Source organism: Canis lupus, chromosome 35 (assembly GCF_003254725.2).
Source record: "Canis lupus dingo isolate Sandy chromosome 35, ASM325472v2, whole genome shotgun sequence".
Classification (NCBI taxonomy): Eukaryota; Metazoa; Chordata; class Mammalia; order Carnivora; family Canidae; genus Canis; species Canis lupus.
The window spans coordinates 14,500,124-14,518,690 of NC_064277.1; the positions used below are offsets into that span (position 1 = coordinate 14,500,124).

General features: G+C 42.7%; 1 long non-coding RNA gene across 4 annotated transcripts in view; it reads left to right on the forward strand.

Annotated features, from left to right (window-relative positions):
- Positions 1-4,866: 4,866 nt before the first annotated feature.
- LOC112657939 (uncharacterized) overlaps positions 4,867-18,567 on the forward strand; it is a 48,725-nt gene continuing 35,024 nt past the window's right edge. For 3 of the 4 annotated variants that reach the window (XR_004812367.2, XR_003135360.3, XR_003135358.3), the window contains exons 1-2: positions 4,867-5,065; positions 14,520-14,632. This is a non-coding gene — a long non-coding RNA (uncharacterized LOC112657939). Of the gene's footprint in view, positions 5,066-11,217; positions 11,325-14,519; positions 14,633-18,567 lie in introns of all 4 variants that reach the window. The other variant, XR_003135359.3, reaches the window with a different exon arrangement.

Consider the following 18,567-nt stretch of genomic DNA (forward strand, 5'->3'; position numbering starts at 1 on the left):
ATACAGTACCTTGAATAATAAATTTAAAGAGTTCATTCTTGTTTTATTATTGATATTGCTTCATAATTATCCTTTCTATTCTCTCTTTATTTCTTTTTGGGAAGCTGGGGGAGGGGTGGTGAATGGAAAAAGCAAAGTCGGCAACTTATCTTAAACCACAACTACTTTTCCTGTATCCTAAACCCTCAAAGGGGGTTTCTAAAGGAAAAAAAATAAAATTAAACCTTATCCAGTGGAATTTAGAGAGCTAGAAATAAAGCAGTCTTAAAAGTTGTAACAGATATCTTTCTGGTTTATGACCACATTCTCTAACATCTGTTGAGGGACATTTTCTGACCCAAGGTCCTGTCAGTATCAATAAGGAAAGTCGCTTTCCTCATTGTTCTAGAATCTACGGTGTCCAGGGTTATTGAAATGGATATATACTGTAGTTCATACCAGAGGATGGAGAAAGAGAGAAAGAGGGAAGGAAAAGGAGAGCATGGGTTACAGCATGGAGTTGCCCCTGGCCCTGCTTTGAACTCTCCCTGGCTTTTTGGAACTTGACCAAGGTCAAATAGTCAGTTGTAGCCTGCTTAAGGCCTCTGGTTCTCTGTATATAGTTAGGGGTAGATTTTGAGGTTAAGATTATGAAGTTTTGTGGTAACTTTAAACTGGAAAGTATTGCATTCACCTTTTATATTCCCCAAAGAAAGAAGAAATGCCCAGCCATGTAATGAAACTCCTTTCAATCTGACCATTGTGTTAGGAACAGATTTCACACTGAGCAAATCTTTGCAACCAGACTCAAATGTTTCCCATTAAGTCTGTGCACGGGTATAAATGTGCAAGTGCCTGCTGCAAAGTGTGCAATTCTCCAAGCAAAAGGCACACACTTGGTGACTTGGATAGAGTATCAAAAACATACAGAGCTGAACACTTGTTTGCACTTACTATTGCCATAATTTAGATCCTAAACAATGAGAAAGCAACCTCCCTAAATTGTCTTGGGGTGGGGAAAGAACCCCATCTGATTAGACACAACATGCTTGGCTCAAATTGTTACAGCCTTAGTTCCTTGAATAAGAATTGTTCGCATTTCAATGGCTACAACATATCTTACCAGAATTCTTCACAGTTTAGCAACTTTTGATATAAAACAAGTGCTAGAAAGTGGAGTCTAAAAGGATGCATGAAATGTTTGACTACCAAAACCTGGGATTCTGGTACTAAAGTTGAAGATAACCACATTAACAGAACATTTTACTCTGCTATAAAAGAGGTCTTTTGATTGGGGGTGGGGGATCACTCCTTCTCTTCCCCTTTGTTTCAGAGTAAATGTTAAAAACAACCACTTCTTGCAAAATTGCTGCATACTAGTGTTAAACCCAATTAAAGTCACTTGTGTTGGGACACCTGGGTGGCTCAGTAGTTCAGCACCTGCCTTCGGCCCAGGGCTTGATCCTGGAATCCCAGGATCCAGTCCCACATCAGGCTCCCTGCATGGAGCCTGCTCCTCCCTCTGCCGGTGTCTCTGCCTTCCTCTCTCTCTCTCTCTCTCTCTCTCTCTCTCTCTCTGTCATGGATAAATAAATAAAATCTAAAAAAAAATAAATAAATAAAAATAAATAAAACCTTTTTAAAACAAACAACAAACAAACAAACAAATAAAGTCACCTGGTGTAACTACAATAATGCTAATGAGAACAGAACCCCCAGCACTTACAAGGATGCTCTTATCCCACACTTCAGAAAAGTTCATAGATGCTGTCTTATGAATCCTTTTTGAATAAGAGCATTGTTATCTCCACTTTATCACTGAGAAAATCAAGGTATCCAAAGATAACTTGCCAAGGTCATAAGCTTACTCTGAGCCACCACCAGAAAAGAGAGCCCTTCAAGGGGCATGCTGCCTAGGGCCTCCAGAGGACAAGCTCATCCGCGGAAGCCGGTCTTACATTCCCAGCTCAGAGATCAACTTTGTGTGCTCACATGCAAGGAGCAACTTTTGTAGAAAATGTACTGACTGGGGTAAATGGCGAAATAAGAGGGAAAGAGAATAAATAGAAAAGTGAAGGCTCATCTATGGCTTTCTTGAAAAGTTATTTCTACAACTGTTCAAAAGAAGACCATGTTGCAGAGTCTTTTTTTCTTTTAAAGACTTTATTTATTTACTTGAGAGAGACAGAACACAAGGGGGTGGGCAGAGAGACAAGCAGATTCCCTGCTGAGCAGGGAGCCCAACACAGGGCTTGATCCTGGGACCCTGAGCTCATGACCTGAGTGAGCCAAAGTCAGATGCTTCAGCCACCCAGGCACCCCCATGTTGCAGAGTCTTATAAAGCTTTAGCATTGTTTAATACAAATTGTGTAACTCAAATACATACTTCTATCCTGAAAGTTTCCCCTCTCTAATATTCAGAATTTAAAATTATATTGAATGCTTTCACTTAATGTTTCAAACTTAGTACAGTGCCCTTCGGTATTTTAAAGCGGCATTGCAAATTGGTTTCAATATGTATTATGTCACACAAAACCAAGTATATTGTTACTTTATTATATACCTATACCAAAAATATATAGAGTAGGGGCACCTGGGTGGCTCAGTCAGTTAAGCATCCGACTCTTGATTTCAGCTCAGGTCATAATCTCAGGGTCCCAGGATGGGGCCCCCAGTGGCTCTGTGCTCAGTGGGGGGTCTGCTTCTCTCCCTTCCTTCTACCCCCCTCCCAACTCATGCACTGTTTTTCTCTCTCAAATAAATAAATCTTATCGCATTTTGGCCTTTTGGGCTGAGATCAAGTGCAGTATCTATTCTTATCTATTCAAATAAATCTTTAAAAAAATAAAAAAGTATACAGTAAAAATACATTTTTACTACTCAATATATTCAGATTTTAGAAAGTTGATGTGCAATATTATAGGAATTATTTCAGTGTGGTTGGAATTCATCCAAAGAGCCACTCCTACTTGGTTTGGGGTTACCGGTTGTTGTTTTTTCCTTCAATTTAAATTCTCTTATTTGATTACGAGTGATTGAAGTAAGAGAAGAAAAAACTATGATGCTTTCCTCACATGAGAGGATAATCAGCCTCAGGCAAAACTCTCCTTTCACCTTGGGGCAAGGTTACCAATCTTTACTATTACTTTTTAAATATGTTCTTTTTAAGTGATCTCTACACCCTTCCTGAGGCTTGACCTCACAACCTCAAGATTGAGTCCCCTGCTCCACTGACTGAGCCAGCCAGGTGCCCTCTCCCTTCTTTTTTCTTTTTCTTTCTTTCTTTCTTTCTTTCTTTCTTTCTTTCTTTCTTTCTTTCTTTCTTTCTTTCTTTTCTTTCTTTTCTTTCTTTCTTTCTTCCTTCCTTCTTTCTTTCTTTCTTTCTTTTCTTTCTTTCTTTCTTTCTTTCTTTCTTTTCTTTCTTTCTGATGTTATTTATTTATTCATGAGAGAGAGAGAGAGAGAGACACAGGCAGAGGAGAAGGAGGCTCCCCATAGGGAGCCCGATGTGGGACTCCATCCTGGGACTCCGGGATCATGACCTGAGCCAAAGGCAGATGCTCAACTGCTGAGCCACCCAGGCACTCTGCCCTCTCCCTTCTTTTTCACCCTAATTCCAATCACCTTCAACTATCACCAACCTGCTGATTCCAATTTAAGATGATATTGACCTCCAAGTATGTGCATTGTAATAGCTAGACTTTGAGGCCCAAAGTGGTCCAGGGCCCAAAGGCCATATTTGTAATGGTAGAATTTCAGCTCCATTGACAGATGGTGGGGGATCCATTTTTTAAACCAGAAGTGATCCCCCTCAATTAGTGTTTCAGAAGTGATGAAGATGGGGATGCCTGGGTGGCTCAGTGGTTGAGCGTCTGCCTTTGGCCCAGGGCGTAATCCTGGAGTCCCAGGATAGAGTCCCACATCAGGCTCCCTGCATGCAGCCTGCTTCTCCCTCTGCCTGTGTCTCTGCCTCTCTCTGTCTCTCATGAATAAATAAAATAAAAAAATAAATAAAAAAAAAGAAGTGATGAAGATGGGCAGCCTGGGTGGCTCAGTGGTTTAGCCCCTGCCTTCCGCCCAGGGTGTGATCCTGGAGTCCTGGGATCGAGTCCCACCTTGGGCTCCCTGCATGGATCCTGCTTCTCCCTCTGCCTGTGTCTCTGCCTCTCTCTGTGTGTCTCTCATGAGTAAATAAATAAGGTCTTTAAAAAAAAAAAATGAAAATACCCTAGTAAAAGGTCATGTCTTTATCCCATAACCCAACAGCATAGGAGTACTTAGGTGTTCCATAAAGCTCAACGTTCCTGGACCTTAACGGAGAATCATTATATGAGTCCTGGGTACCTGGGGTCCAAGAATCTATTTTTTTTTTTAATTTTTAAAAATTTTTAAAAATTCATTCATTCATGAGAGACGACAGAGGAGGCAGAGAGGCAGGGTTTGTGTGGAATCAAAGGTGAACACTCGTAAAGCATGACCCAGCTGACATTTTGAGCCAGTCGCACAAGGCACAGAGAAGGCCAAAAAGGAAAACCAATGAGGAAAAAAGAAAGCGAGCACAAGCTTTATGGACCTGCCACCGGCCTGTCTCAACGCCGCCCTGCGTCGCGCAGGTCTGTGCCCCCCGCTCCAGAAAGGACTTCCGCGGTTGCCCTTCCTCCCTCCCGTCCTCTTTCTCGCTTGCTTCCCTTCAAAAAGCCCCGTTGTGTCCACTTGGCCCGTGGCTTGGGACGGGGCTCCCCGGGGGTGAGGAGAGACGCCCCTCCAAGGCCGCGGGCCGAGCTCGGCGGGGGCGCCCCATCTCCTTGCCGCCCTCCACCTGCCCGCTCCGGAAGTGATCCTCCCGGAAGTCCCGGGGGTGGGGGTGGGGTCGGGGGTCAGCTTGAGGCGCCGCTCCAGGACCATGGCGGCCTCTGGGGAGGGCAGGCGTCGCCTCCTCACGTTGGGGCGCCCGCCGCTCGGCCTGGAAGAAGGGCGCAGCCCCGAGCTCGGTTTGCGTCTTCAAGAGACGCTGGGCGCCCCCGTGCTTCTCTTTGGCCACCTTGCCAGGCAGCAGCCACGGTGGACATAGGAGCCCTGAGAGAGGTGGGTGCCGGAGTCCCTCGGGGTGACGCGGCGGGGAGACACGGCCCTCACAGGCGGGCTGGCCCTGAGGAACCTGGGAGCGCACGGAGGACGGGCAGGGAGGGGCTAAGCTCGCAACCAAAACGGTGGGCAGACCCGGGGCTCAGCGGTTAGCGCCGCCTTCGGCCCAGGCCGTGACCCCGGAGACCCCGGATCGAGTCCCACGTCAGGCTTCCTGCGTGGAGCCTGCTTCTCCCTTGGCCTGCGTCTGCCTCTCTCTGTGTGTGTCTCTCATATGAATAAATAAATAAGGTCTTTAAAAAAAAAAAAAAAAGGAACCAAAATGGTTCCAAAATGCAACCAAAAGAGGTTGCAGGGTGGCCGGAGGCTGGGCCTCCCTGGGTGTGTGTTCCCGCCAAACACTGTGGAAGCCGGAGGCAGATGGGGCCTGGCAGCCCCTTGCCTCTTCCTTCCTTTCTCCTTTCCTTTCCATATAAAAAGATTCCTTTCCCTAGGCAATGCACACATTTTTTTTTTTAAGATTTTATTTATTTATTCATGAGAGACACGCAGAGAGAGAGAGAGGGAGAGACACAGGCAGAGGGAGAAGCAGGCTCCATGCCGGAAGCCCGACGTGGGACTCGATCCTGGGACGCCGGGGTCACGCCCTGGGCTGAAGGCGGGGCTAAACCGCTGAGCCACCCGGGCTGCCCAGTACACAGACTTTTGCGAAGGAAATAAGGGTTTTTGGACACTTAGGTATTTTTTTTTACTAACAAATTGCTGTGTATTTATGCATCTCCTATCTTTTCCCACATTGGTTTCTTCAAAGGATTTCTATGAAGGTGGTATTTTTTTCAGGTTCCTTTATTTTTTTCTGTAACACTTCACTTAAAATAGACATTATTATAAACACAAATATCTTTTACTAACTCTGCCCAATATTAGAAGCTTTATAGGCACCGAAGACTACCATGATTAACCTTCCCCGAATAAAACTTTAGGGATGTGCTTTGAACCCACAAAAGAAATTAAATGCACAGTTAAGACTGATTTTCATCATCAAGTTGCAACAGGGAATTGTCTTTAAAGCCATCTCCTGCTGCCTTCATTAGAGTCTCAATCTCTTGCTGCAAATTTATATTCCTTTGTGGGTTTAAGGCAGATATTGGATATCCTTTTAATCTATATTTATTAAGTGAGCTATTGACGAGTCTCATTCTGCCACAAATTCATGAACAATGTTCCTGTGGCCACTCTAGTGGGATTCTTAAGTGAATACAACATCTTCAGGATAAGTGGTCATTTTTTCAGAGTAAATGGGCATATTTTAAAATTTATTTTATTTTATTTTTTTTAATATTTCATTTATTTATTCATGAGAGACAGAGACACAGGCAGAGGGAGAAGCAGGCTCCATGCAGGGAGCCCGACGCGGGACTCCTCCCAGGTCTCCAGGATCAGGCCCTGGGCTGAAGGCAACGCTAAACCGCTGAACCACCAGGGCTGCCCAGGCATATTTTTTTTTAATGCACAAGTTAACACGTATCAGGATAGGCTACGGCTTGCCCGGCAAGCCCAAATCAACTAATAAAAGTTAAGTATGCCAAGAACAGAACCCCAGAAAGGGAGTTTTACTGCTCCCCAGCTCTTCCCCCCCCACCCCCCACATCTCCTTTCCCAGAGAGCCTCTCCCAGTTCAGGACCTTCGGTATCGAGCAAAGCTCCTGGTTAGAAGAAACTTCTACCTAGAAAAGTTTGCCTGGGGCAGCTCCAGTGGCTCAGCGGTTTAGCGCCGCCTTCAGCCCAGGGCGTGATCTTGGGGCCCCCTGATGGAGTCCCACATCAGGCTCCCTGCATGGAGCCTGCTTCTTCCTCTGCCTGTGTCTCTGCCTCTCTGTTTCTCTCTGTATCTCTCATGAATAAATAAATAAAATCTTAAAAAAAAAAAGTTTGCCTGATTGCTTTCAGATCCATTCACTGCCGTTCTGTTCTGCATCAGAGGGCAACCGACCTGTGCAAATTCCATTTCTCAGCCTCCCTTCCCAACTGGCATCCAGCTGCATTCAGTCAGTGGGAGACGTGGGACAGATGTGGGAGGAAGGGCGGGAGAGAAAGGAGAAGTTAGAGTACTTCTGCCCCTTCATTCATCTCTGGTTTTGGCAGCATCGTTGGCTAGGGGGGCACCTCTTCATGCTTGCAGCTTTCCTCTGGCTGTACCTAGCTGGAAGCCATTTGGCAAAGGCATCTGGGTAATGCCATTTGCACATTGGCCCCTTGTGCGTGGCCCACGGCAGAACGGGGGAAGTTTGAGGACTGGATCTGAGAACAAACAGCCAGAACAAATAGTTCTGCACAGAAGCAGAACTAAGTCAGACTCACCGGGGACCGCTCTACCTTGGTGAGACCAGGAGTGACAGCTGACCTCACTGTATCTCTTCAGTATTTATGAATCGTTTACCACCAGGTGTTAGGAACTGCTAGGTGCTGCAAATGCAAAGATCAATGGCTTGAGGTCCCAGCCCCCATCCCTTTTATTTATTTATTTTTTTTTAAAATTTTTATTTATTTATGATAGTCACAGAGAGAGAAAGAGAGGCAGAGACACAGGCAGAGAGAGAAGCAGGCTCCATGCACCCGGAGCCCGACGTGGGAATCGATCCTGGGTCTCCAGGATCGTGCCCTAGGCCAAAGGCAGGCGCCAAACCGCTGCGCCACCCAGGGATCCCCCCCATCCCTTTTAGTTGGCCACTCCAAGCCTGCTTCTTCTTGATTGTAAAATGGGGGCGGTAATAGTCTCTAACGCCTAAGATTGTTGTAAGGGTTACATGAGATAATTGCTTACAGGAGACATTCAGTGAGCATTTGTTGGATAAAATTGTGCCTACTGAGACAACACTTACTAAGTAAGGTGATGCTACACTTCATTGATTACCTCCTCTGTGCCAGGCACACACGTTACTCTAATTCCTCCATCTATCAAGGTAGGGTAAACCAGTAGGTTGAATACAGTGTGGTCAGGGTCATAACAACGCCACCTACAAACTGTGATGGGAAGGTGGTAGGGGCAGGGAAGATTTCATCATGGGGTGGGCAGGAGGCAGGGCCTGGAGTGGGAGGAACCTTGGAATAATAACCGCAATCCCTGAGACCAATTGAGAACTTAACTCAGGACCCGGCTCTGAGCCACAAGCACTCACCGAGTCTTCCTCCTTGGAAAGCCTAGCACCCTGGGAGGTTTGTAGTTCTATCAATTACATTTTATAGAGCAAGACACTGAAGTTTAGAGTTGCTAAATCACATGCCCCAGGTCACCAAGCTGATAAGAGTTAGGGTCAAGATCCAGTCCTGACCATGCCTGAGGATTCCAAAGCCGATGCTTTGAGGACTCTGCGGTACTCTTCTGGATTTCTGGATATATGCTTTTATTAAGAATTAACCAACACACAGCAGCCATGCAAATGACAAATCTGTGTACTAACATCCAACAGACTATAGATTCCTTGGGGGAGTTTTTCAGAGAGCCTGATTCTGAAGTCACTGAATTCTTTGGAAAGTCCTGCATGCTGCATCCAGCCACCCAGCCCAGGCTGGGAGGAGGAGTTGGGGACAAAGCCTCCATCTTGGGGTGAGGGGAGGTGGCCAAGCAAATAACTCACCCTCTAGAAATAAACCACGTGGGCTTTGAGAGATGAGTTAACCCTTTCATGACGCCAGGCTAATATTTGGTTTAATTATCTCTTCCAAGATACTAAATGGCATTCCACGAGTCTCACAGAGTAAATTTATCTCTCAAATGGGAGCCATTGACTAATCTACTTCAGGCATCAATTCTTCTGTCTCAGGAAGCTTTTCTTTAAAAGGCCAGTTGCAGGCAAGATCACTACTTTTCTACTTAAAGTGAGAAGTTCTTAAAACCTCCCCAGATTGCTTTTAATTAAAAAAAAATACTAATCCTTATTTTTCTTATTTCTCCAACCTCCTGTGCTGCCAGGGGAAATGAGATATTTTGCAAATAAAAGTCGACTTTTTTTTCGAATTTCAGAGCTGTTCGATTATAAACACTGCCACCTGCAAACTTGGAAATCCATTCAACTGCGATCTTCTTTAAAGCGTTTTCAACGCAACTGCTAACCTGTCTAGATGTTTAACTTTCAGATTTCAAAACCTGTCAGTTAAAACTTGCTTACTGTTACCCCTTTTCTCTGAAGCTCCAAGCCTGAGGAGAAATTATGTAGCAAATTGGAAACAAGGAACTAAGACTTGATAGCAAAACAAAAGAGCGGCTGATGGGCTGGTTTGCAGGGAAACTACAATCCTAGCTCTGAAAATGAATAAGGATTAGAGGGCTCATCTACTGGCAGCCTCCACTGAGGTTGTGCCTTCTGAGTTCTGAAACAAACAGTCAATTGATCCCTTCACGAGAACACCTGGTCTATTCTGAGAAAAAAAATTAGTCAAACCTGTTGTTGGCTGAGTTCACCACTCAATTCCGTTAAATTGTGGCGTTGGTAGCAATGGGTAGACATGGCTCATTAAAAATACCATTTGGGGAAATCCTAAGGCAACGGGATAGTCATTACTGAACTAACTCTATTGGCCCTGGAAGGGTTAATTCAACTCCTAAAGGAAAGCAATTTACTTTCTATTCCCCAGAAGGATGAGCCAGACTCTTACTGAGCTTAATACAATGAGGCTGGTTTTTTTTTTTTTTTTTTTTTTTACTGGACCTCCCTCTCCTCTCCAGGCTGAAAGCTGCCTGCTAGTTGACAAGCCCAAGATGGGGTACCCTGGGAGAGTCACCTCTCATTCCTCGTGTATGCCCCACCAGGCCTGAGGCCGGCTGGGTAATGCTGGATAAATCTGTACGTGCAAGGAACAAGCGCAAGGACAAATCCCTTGACTTTGTGTGTCTGGATTCTAAACACCTACCCGGATTCTAACAGTGCAGCCAGATCCATCTACCAACAAAAGTGGCTAAGGGATACTTGATTTATATGCAACGTTAGCAGTGTATCACCGGGCACAAAGTGCCAGTATAAACTGTTCCACACAGACTCCGGTCCTGATGGAGAACAGAAGTCATCCCCTCCTGGACCACAAGTGTGGTTTTATTTCACAATCTTATTTCAAACTTTAGTCGCATCCACTCCCTCCCTACCATGATGTCTTGAAGCAAATCCCAGACTTTCTATCATTTGATTCGTAAATATTTCGGTTGTGTATCTCTAATAGATAAGGGCTGTTTTTATTTTTAGCAAAATGCAAAACAAATACTATCTCTAAAATACAAAACAAAACATAAAAACAAACCCTTTTGACACATGTAACTTCATGAATGAACCTTGAGGACATTCTGCTGAATGAAATAAGCCAGTCACAAAAGGACAAATACTGTAGGATTCCACTTATATGAGGTTCCTAGAGTACTAAAGCCATAGAATGGTCGTTGCCAGGGACCAGGGGAAGGAGGGCATGGGGATTATTGCTTAATGGGTATGGTCTCAATTTCGCAAGATGAACGGAGTTCTGTGGTTGGATGATGGTGACAGTAACACAACAATGTGAATGTATTCAGTAACACTGAACCGTATACTTAAAAAATGGTTAAGAGAGTAAATTTTATGTTAAGTATATGTAGTTTGCCAAAAATTTTTTAAATGGTAAATTTTATTTTATTTACTTATACATTTTATTTATTTATTCATGAGAGACACAGAGAGAGGCAGAGATGTAGGCAGAGGGAGAAGTAGGCTCCCTGCAGGGAGCCTAATGCAGGACTCGATCCCAGGACCTCTGGATCATGACCTGAACCAAAAGCAGACCCTCAACCACTGAGCCACCCAGGTGTCCCTTAAATGGTAAATTTTAAAGCCTATCACATCAAACTGTTCAGAGTGTTTATCTTGCAGGTCTCATAAATTTTGTTCAGTTTGTTTGCTTGAATCAGAATCCACATAAGGCCCATGTACTACTGTTGGTTGTCAGATACGTTTGCCTCCATCTGTTTTCTTCCCCATTGCAATTTACCCATTGAAGAAGCATTTCTGGTGAAGTCTTCCACAGTCCAGATTTTGCTCTTTGCATTCTTTTTTTATTTTTTATTTTTTTAAATTTTTTTTGCTCTTTGCATTCTTGTTGAGTCCTCACTTCATTGTTTTCTTGAAAATCAGGAGTTGGATCAAGAGAGCAGATCAGATTTCAGTTTGATGTTTTTGGCAAGACCATTGCATAGGCTCAGCTATACCACTGGAAGAAGAGTATGTGATTGACCCACATTGTGAGTATGCAAAGATTAATCAGTAAACTATGATGATTAGCCTAGCATGAGCTCTCCACTGTCATGAGTCTTGGCAGGGAGGGGTAAGGGAAGGGAGTATTGAGAGGAAATACAAAAAAAGTATTTTGACAGAATCCTCCCCATCAAGGAACCTAGTCTTGTTAAGGAGGCAAAACTGATACACATGAAACAATTAAATAAGAACTAAGTGAGGGTACCTGAGCAGTTCAGTCCGCCCTGGGATCAAGCCCCACATCAGGCTCCCTGCTCAGTAGGGTGTCTGCTTCTCCCTCTGCTTCTGCCTGCTGCTCCCCCTGCTTGTGGCTCTCTTGCTCTCTCTCTCTCTTTCTAATAAATCTTAAAAAAAAAAAAAAAAAATTGAGTGCAAAACTGTGCTATGGCTATAAACACCAACTCCTTCCCTAGGTGAGATCATCCAAAAAGGTTTTAGGTAGGATAACATTCTTGAAACAGGTCTTGAAGATGGATTTTGGAAGAAAGATGGCATTTAAGGAATTGAAACTATACAAAGAAATCACAAAGGTTGCTATTAGGTGTTGGATACAGAGGATGATTTAGAATGGTTGGGAATGGTAAGGCACTATAGAGACATGAAAACTGAGCAGAGAGATGAGAGTTGGGGGAAATCTGATCTCCAGAGATGGAGGCACATCACGTTATTTATGTTTTGACATGTACACTTTGGCAAGATTCTAAAGGTCTGCAAATGTCGGGGTGCCTGCATGGCTCAGTCAGGCATCCAACTCTTGATAGTGGCTCAGGTCCTGAAATTGAGCCCCATCTTGGGCCCCATGCTCAATGGGGAATCTGCTTGAGGATTCTCTTTCTGTGCCCCTCCCACTTGTACTCACTCTTTCTCTCTCAAATAAATAAATCTTAAAAAAAATACAGGTCTGTAAATGTCACAGGTCTTTCAAGGATATGATTTTCAGTATCATTTAATAGAAGAATTGAGTTTCACCTTACTGAAATTTTTTCCAATGGAGTTGAGCCTTTTTGGTAATTAAACACATGGAAAAGAGTTTTATGAAAAATATAGTTAGAATTTGGGGCACCTGGGTGGCTCAGTCAATCAAGCATCTGCCTTCAGCTCAGATCATGATCCCAGGGTCCCTGGGGAGCAGGGTCCATCCATGAAGCAGGGAGCTGCATCTCCCCATCCCTCTGCAGCTCCCCCTGTTTATGCTTGCACTCTCTGTCAAATAAAATCTTTAAAATATATATATAGTTAGAATTTGATAAAGTGTTTAGGATTAGCTTTAAAATGCTCCATCAGAGAGGCTGAAACATGAAAAAAGGTTGCCAGAGTTGGTAATTGTTGTAGCTGAGTGATGGGTTCATAGGGTTCATAATTCTCCCTACTTTTGTGTACATTTGAATAATAGTTACTTGTAAACCTATTACTGTTGGGGTCAAGGGTCATTCCTACATCCGTGTTTCTAATGTTATAGCAAAAAAAGGATTCACTGGACCAGAAGATGCAGCGCTTGTCTCTTCCATTACTAAGTGTTTAACTCTAGCCCATTACTTCACCTCTGTGGGGATCAACTCCCTTCTCTGTAAAATGAGGGGAAAGAGGAAAGAAGCTAACATTTATTGACTACCTATTAAGTGCAGGAATTGTGCGATGCACTTTATATACGTGATCTCAGTTATTGAAAGGGTCAACAAATGTTCTTAGGCTCCAAAATTTCTTTCCTATTCTGGAACTCCAAGAAATCCCCTTCACTTTCATTTTATTTCCTGATAAGCCCATGTTCCAGATAACCTTACTAGGCTATGAAGACATACAGGTAAAAGAGCTCTTCTCTTCAAGGAGCTTATAATCTAAAGAGACAGACTAGCAGCTTTCCAAATGGAAATGAGACACTTCATGAAGTGTTAAAAAACAAAAACAGATTAGTCAGAAAGATTATACTACAAGTAATGGTTTAAAAAAATTTTTTATTAAGCAATCTCTATGCCCAACAAGAAGCTTAAGCTCCCAACCTGGAGATCAAGAGTCACATGCTCTACCAACTGAACCAGCCAGGCACCCCATCTCCAGAACATTTTCATCATCCCAAATTGAAAGTTGGTACCCATTTAAACCGTAACACCCTATTTTCTCTTCCCCTAGCCTATAGCAACCACCATTCTACTTTCTGATTGTATGAATTGACTACCCTAACTACCTTATACAGGCAGAACGATACCACATTTGTCTTTTTGTGGCTGGTATATTTTACTTAGCATAGTGTCCTCAAGGTTTCCATGTTATAACATGTCAGCCTTTTTATGGCTGAGTAATATTCCATTCCAAAATCTACCACATTTTGTCCATTCACTGCCAATGGACATTTGGGTTTCTTCTGCCTTTTGTCTGTTGTGAATAGTCCTGCAATGAACATGAGTGTAACTTATATCTCTTCGAGATTCTGCTTTCAATTCTTTATGGTATATACCATGTTGAGTCTTGGAGAATGAAAACAAATTAAGGCAAAATGGAAAGGACCAGCATTCCAAGAACAGCAACTTATACAAAGACAGAGAGCTATATTGTTCAATAGGGCTGGAAAATAGGGAGGAGGCAAATGGTGAGATAGATATGAAGCAAGGGAAGGAGGCAGGGGCTAGAGCTCCAAGGGCCTCCCATCCCATGGGGAATGGACGATGAGGGCTAACAGTGAACTCAGATAAAATCTCTCTTTTCAGGAGTGCTTCAGTGGTTTAGCATCTGCCTTTGGCTCAAGTCATGATCCCAGGGTCCTGGGATGGAGTCCTGCAGCATGCTCTCCCCCAGTTGCCTGCTTCTCCCACTGCCTATGTCTCTGCCTCTGTGTATCTGTCATGAGCAAATAAATAAAATCTCTAAGAAAACAACAACAGCAACAACCCCCTCCACTGCTATTAAAGAGTTCACTGCTATTAATTTTAAGCAAATATTCAAAAGCAATATCTTTATAGAGAAGGGTTCAGGCCCTAGTGGAAATGACCACTAGAGAATGTACACACATGGTGGTGACCCCCAGTCTTATGCTCCCTGCATAGTTGTCCCCCTCACTCTACAGTAATGGACTGCTTAGTAGACTAACTTTATGGTCAATAGATATAGGCTATTTAGTAAAGTCTTTTGCTCAAAATGTATTTTCTAATGTGATTTGATTAAATTTTATTGATTTGAATTCTTTTCAGAATCAACTAAACCAGAGCACAGATCAAATTACAAGATTCTACATTCAATTCCCTACCTTGCTTTCTTGGTAACACAGGATGAATGCCTTCAGTTGTGGTAAAAACGATGCCAGGTAAACTTGGGCCCCAACCAGATATGAATGACATTATGACAGTGCAGCCCATAGTCTATTCATTACTATAGAGGTCTCTTTTTTTTTTAAGTTAACTCTATACCCAACATGGAGCTTTAACTCACACCCCCAGGATCAAATCCCATGCTCTACAGACGCAGCCAGCCAGCTGCCCCTGTATAAAGAGTCTTAATCCCATGTGGAAAAAAAAAATCCCATGTGAACCCAGTTACATTCTAGAGAAATAGATAGTATGCTGTTTATGTGTTACTTTAACGTGCTGGTGGCATTTGGGTATTTCTTAAAATGCTAATGAACATGAGCACAATTAATGGCCAAGTTGTTCTCACAAGAGGATCCATAAATAATGTCTTTGTTCTTCAGGTTGTTTAACTTTTCTGGTATTCATGTTGATCTTTTTGTTTATAATATAAAGTAATATTAAAAATCAAGAGCCACTGTATTGATTTCTCAACAAAAGTCATTCACGCAATGCAAGTTTGGTTTGTGTGTGTTTGCAGTGGTGAGGAGAGCATATGGTAGGTGGGGATATGTGGTCTAGGTCACTGGTTATGTTGCTTCATAAGATGGTTCACAGATCCAAAAATGCTATAAAACCAGGGCTCTGGTTCTGAAATCCTGCAGCGTGGTTCAATCAACAGAGGTGGAGTTTGAAGTGACCTTAGATGTTGTAGAGCAACACAAAACGTCATCAATATGAACTGGCAGCCCACGAGTGAGTGATGTTTCCCAAATACATTGATGAAGCTGGAATGTTCATGGAGAAGAAGAGTCTGGTCCTAATCTTTTAGGGACTGGTCACTTTACACTTGAAGTCTTTTATTCAGCTCTAGTTACGATGTCTTTTTTTTTTTTTTTTAAGATTTATTTATTTATTATTGAGACACACACACACACAAAGAGGCAGAGACACAGGCAGAGGCAGAAGCAGGCGCCATGCAGGGGACTCGATCCTGGGTCTCCAGGATCACGCCCTAGGCTGAAGACAGCACTAAACCATTGAGCCACCTGGGCTACCCTAGTTATGATGTCTTAAATGCAACTGTGAGGCATGTGGATGATGAGAATTAATTTTCATTATATTATCTTTTATTCAGTCTGTTTATAGACACATTATATTGCTTAGGATTTAAGTTTAACTACATATAACAGCGATATAGCACACCCCCTCTGGTCCAAAATGGCTGAAACAAGACAACAGTTTATTTCTCTCTCAGATAAAAATACACCTAGAGGCAGTTAGGGATGGTGGAGTGGACACACTTGCATTCTGCACCCATAGATGTTGCCCTGCTCATATGACCAAAGGCGGCTCGCTTCCAAGTCCTTGTTGCAAGCCATAGGTAGAGAAAGGTGAGAAGAGGCTTATCATTTTGTTGTAAGAATACATCCCAGAAGTGGCACTTCCAACGACCAGAATTAATCACATGGCCACAAGGAACAGCAAAAGTTGCTGGAAATGTCACTGTGACAGTGGCAATCTGTGACAAGCAGGAAGGAAATAGCATCTGCTGGGGGATCCATAACAATCTTTGTCACATGTTTTACTTTTTCTAAATTGAAAAAAAAAAAAAAAAAAGAAAGGAAAAAAAACTGATTCTCAAAGATGAAAAACTCTTCCATACATACCTGGCCAACTTCCGTTCATCCTTCTTATCTTAACCTAAAAGTGACTTCCATCAGAGGAGCCCACGTAGTATTTTTGCCTCCCTCCCCTTCACTCCCTGCAGCCCCCATCTGATGCGGTCTGCCTGGTATTTTCTGTCAATATAGCACTGCTCTTAGGGTAATTATCAGAACTGAAATTAATGACTCACTGATAGGACTATGTGTGTGAATGATATTTAGAACTCTGTGAGGACAGTTCTGTCTTAGTCACACAAGTCTTAGGCCCTTGATAAGCACTCAAGGCAAATTTTTCAGATCAATTCAAATAAATGGGAAAACAAGGTATGTGCTCAAGGGCACATGATTAGTGCAGAACCAAGACCAAAACTGGGTTTTCAAGCTCATATGTTCGTATCATACCACACAGCTTTTACAGGCAATGACATGAGGTTTAAGAGAACAAACTCACTTTGTTGACCTTGTGCAGATAATTAGTGGCAGGACAAGGCCTAGAATCCAGCATGTTAAATCCAGCCCACATTCATGCTTTTATTTCTAAACCTTTTTCAGGAAAAGTAAAGGTGTTTACAGAAAGATTCATCAAGATACCTTGGTGGTATAGTCGAACTCTTGGTTTCAGCTCAGGTCTCAATCTCAGTGTCATGAGTTCAAGTACCACCTTGGGCTCCGCCCTGGGTGTGGAGCCTACTTAAAAGAAGAAAAGGGAGCACCTGGGTGGCTCAGCAGTTGAGCATCTGCCTTTGGCTCAGGGCATGATCCTGGGGTCCTGGGATCGAGTCCCACATTGGGCTCCCTGCAGAGAGCCTGCTTTTCCCTCTGCCTATGTCTCTGCCTGTCTGTGTGTGTCTCTCATGAATAAATAAATAAGATATTTTTAAAAAAGAAAATTAAAGGAAGAATATGCAGGCTAAAGTATTGGATGGAACCAGTGGGAGAAGTATTATGTCTTCAGGACATAGAAATCATCTTAACCTTTGAGTTCAGCTTAGAGGATGGTATCAGTCTACGTATAGAGGAGCTGCTTATCTGCTCTTCCTGGAAAAGAAGTAGTATCTTAATCATCACATAAAATACTATTGATTGGTGTTATTATTTTGATCAGCATGGACTAAGGCATCTTCCCAACAAGGCCGATTGGATGAAAGACTTTACATAACCCATTTGCTGGCAAATGGTAATACAGCTAGCTGTTTTGAAAAAAATTCTCATTGCACATCCTGGATTGGCTCTGATTACCAGGGAGTATGTTGGAAGAATGTATGTTACAAAATATTCTGTCACATATAAAACATAATTGACCTTGCCAGAGAAGGCCATGTACTCTTGGCATCCAGTCCTCCTACAATGTTTTCTTTGTCCCTAAAAATCATTTATGTTTAACATGCGCTGTTTCGAAGAATGGCAAGAATTCTTAAACAATTGGAGCACTAATCTATTATGTCCTCTAGAAACGGAAAACCTAACTAATATATCTCCTGAGTATTTTTGTTTCTTCTGACTTCTCCCCATACTTTAATTACCAGCTATGCTATTCCAAAGTTACAAAATGGTATTTTTTAAATATAGCAACAAATATAACCCCCCAATTTAAAATTCAATAAAGATGATAAAAAGACTCGATGAAGATCTACTGACTATATTGGTCAATAAACAGTAGAATAGACAACTAAGGAAAGTTCTATACTCTCCATCCATCCTTAGCACAAAAATAAATAGGATGGACTCCCACATGATTTATATTCTCAGATGTTCTGGAGCAAAGGTCCTTTTGTTTTTGTTTTTGTTTTTTTTTAATTTTAAAGTTTATTCACTTTTAAGTAGTCTCTACAAACAACCTGGGACTCAAACTTTTGACTCCAAGATCTAGAGTCACATATTCTTCTTAACTGGGCCAGCCAGGCACCCCTGAAGCAAAGGTCTTGGCCATACCTCTTAAAACACCTTCTAGCATTAATATTCTTAAAAAATTCAGGCAGACAACAAAAGTGAGGTCAAGTTGTGTTTTTGTGGTACTTCTATATAAGTAAACAGAGAAATAGCCAGATTAAAATATCAAAATGAATGACTTAGGTGGTCTCCAAGCCTGAGAGTGGGGTGAGGGAAGGGCAGGACTTTTACTGGTGATTAATTGGGAAGCAAGCATGAGGAAAAATAGCCCTCTGTTGTCTGCTTCAATAACGTGGTTTCACTGAGGTCTTAAAGATAGGCCCAACATACTGTCTTCTGTTTAAGAAAGCTCCAAATACAAGATATGAGGAATCTTAGATGTGCTCAGGGAAAGCAAG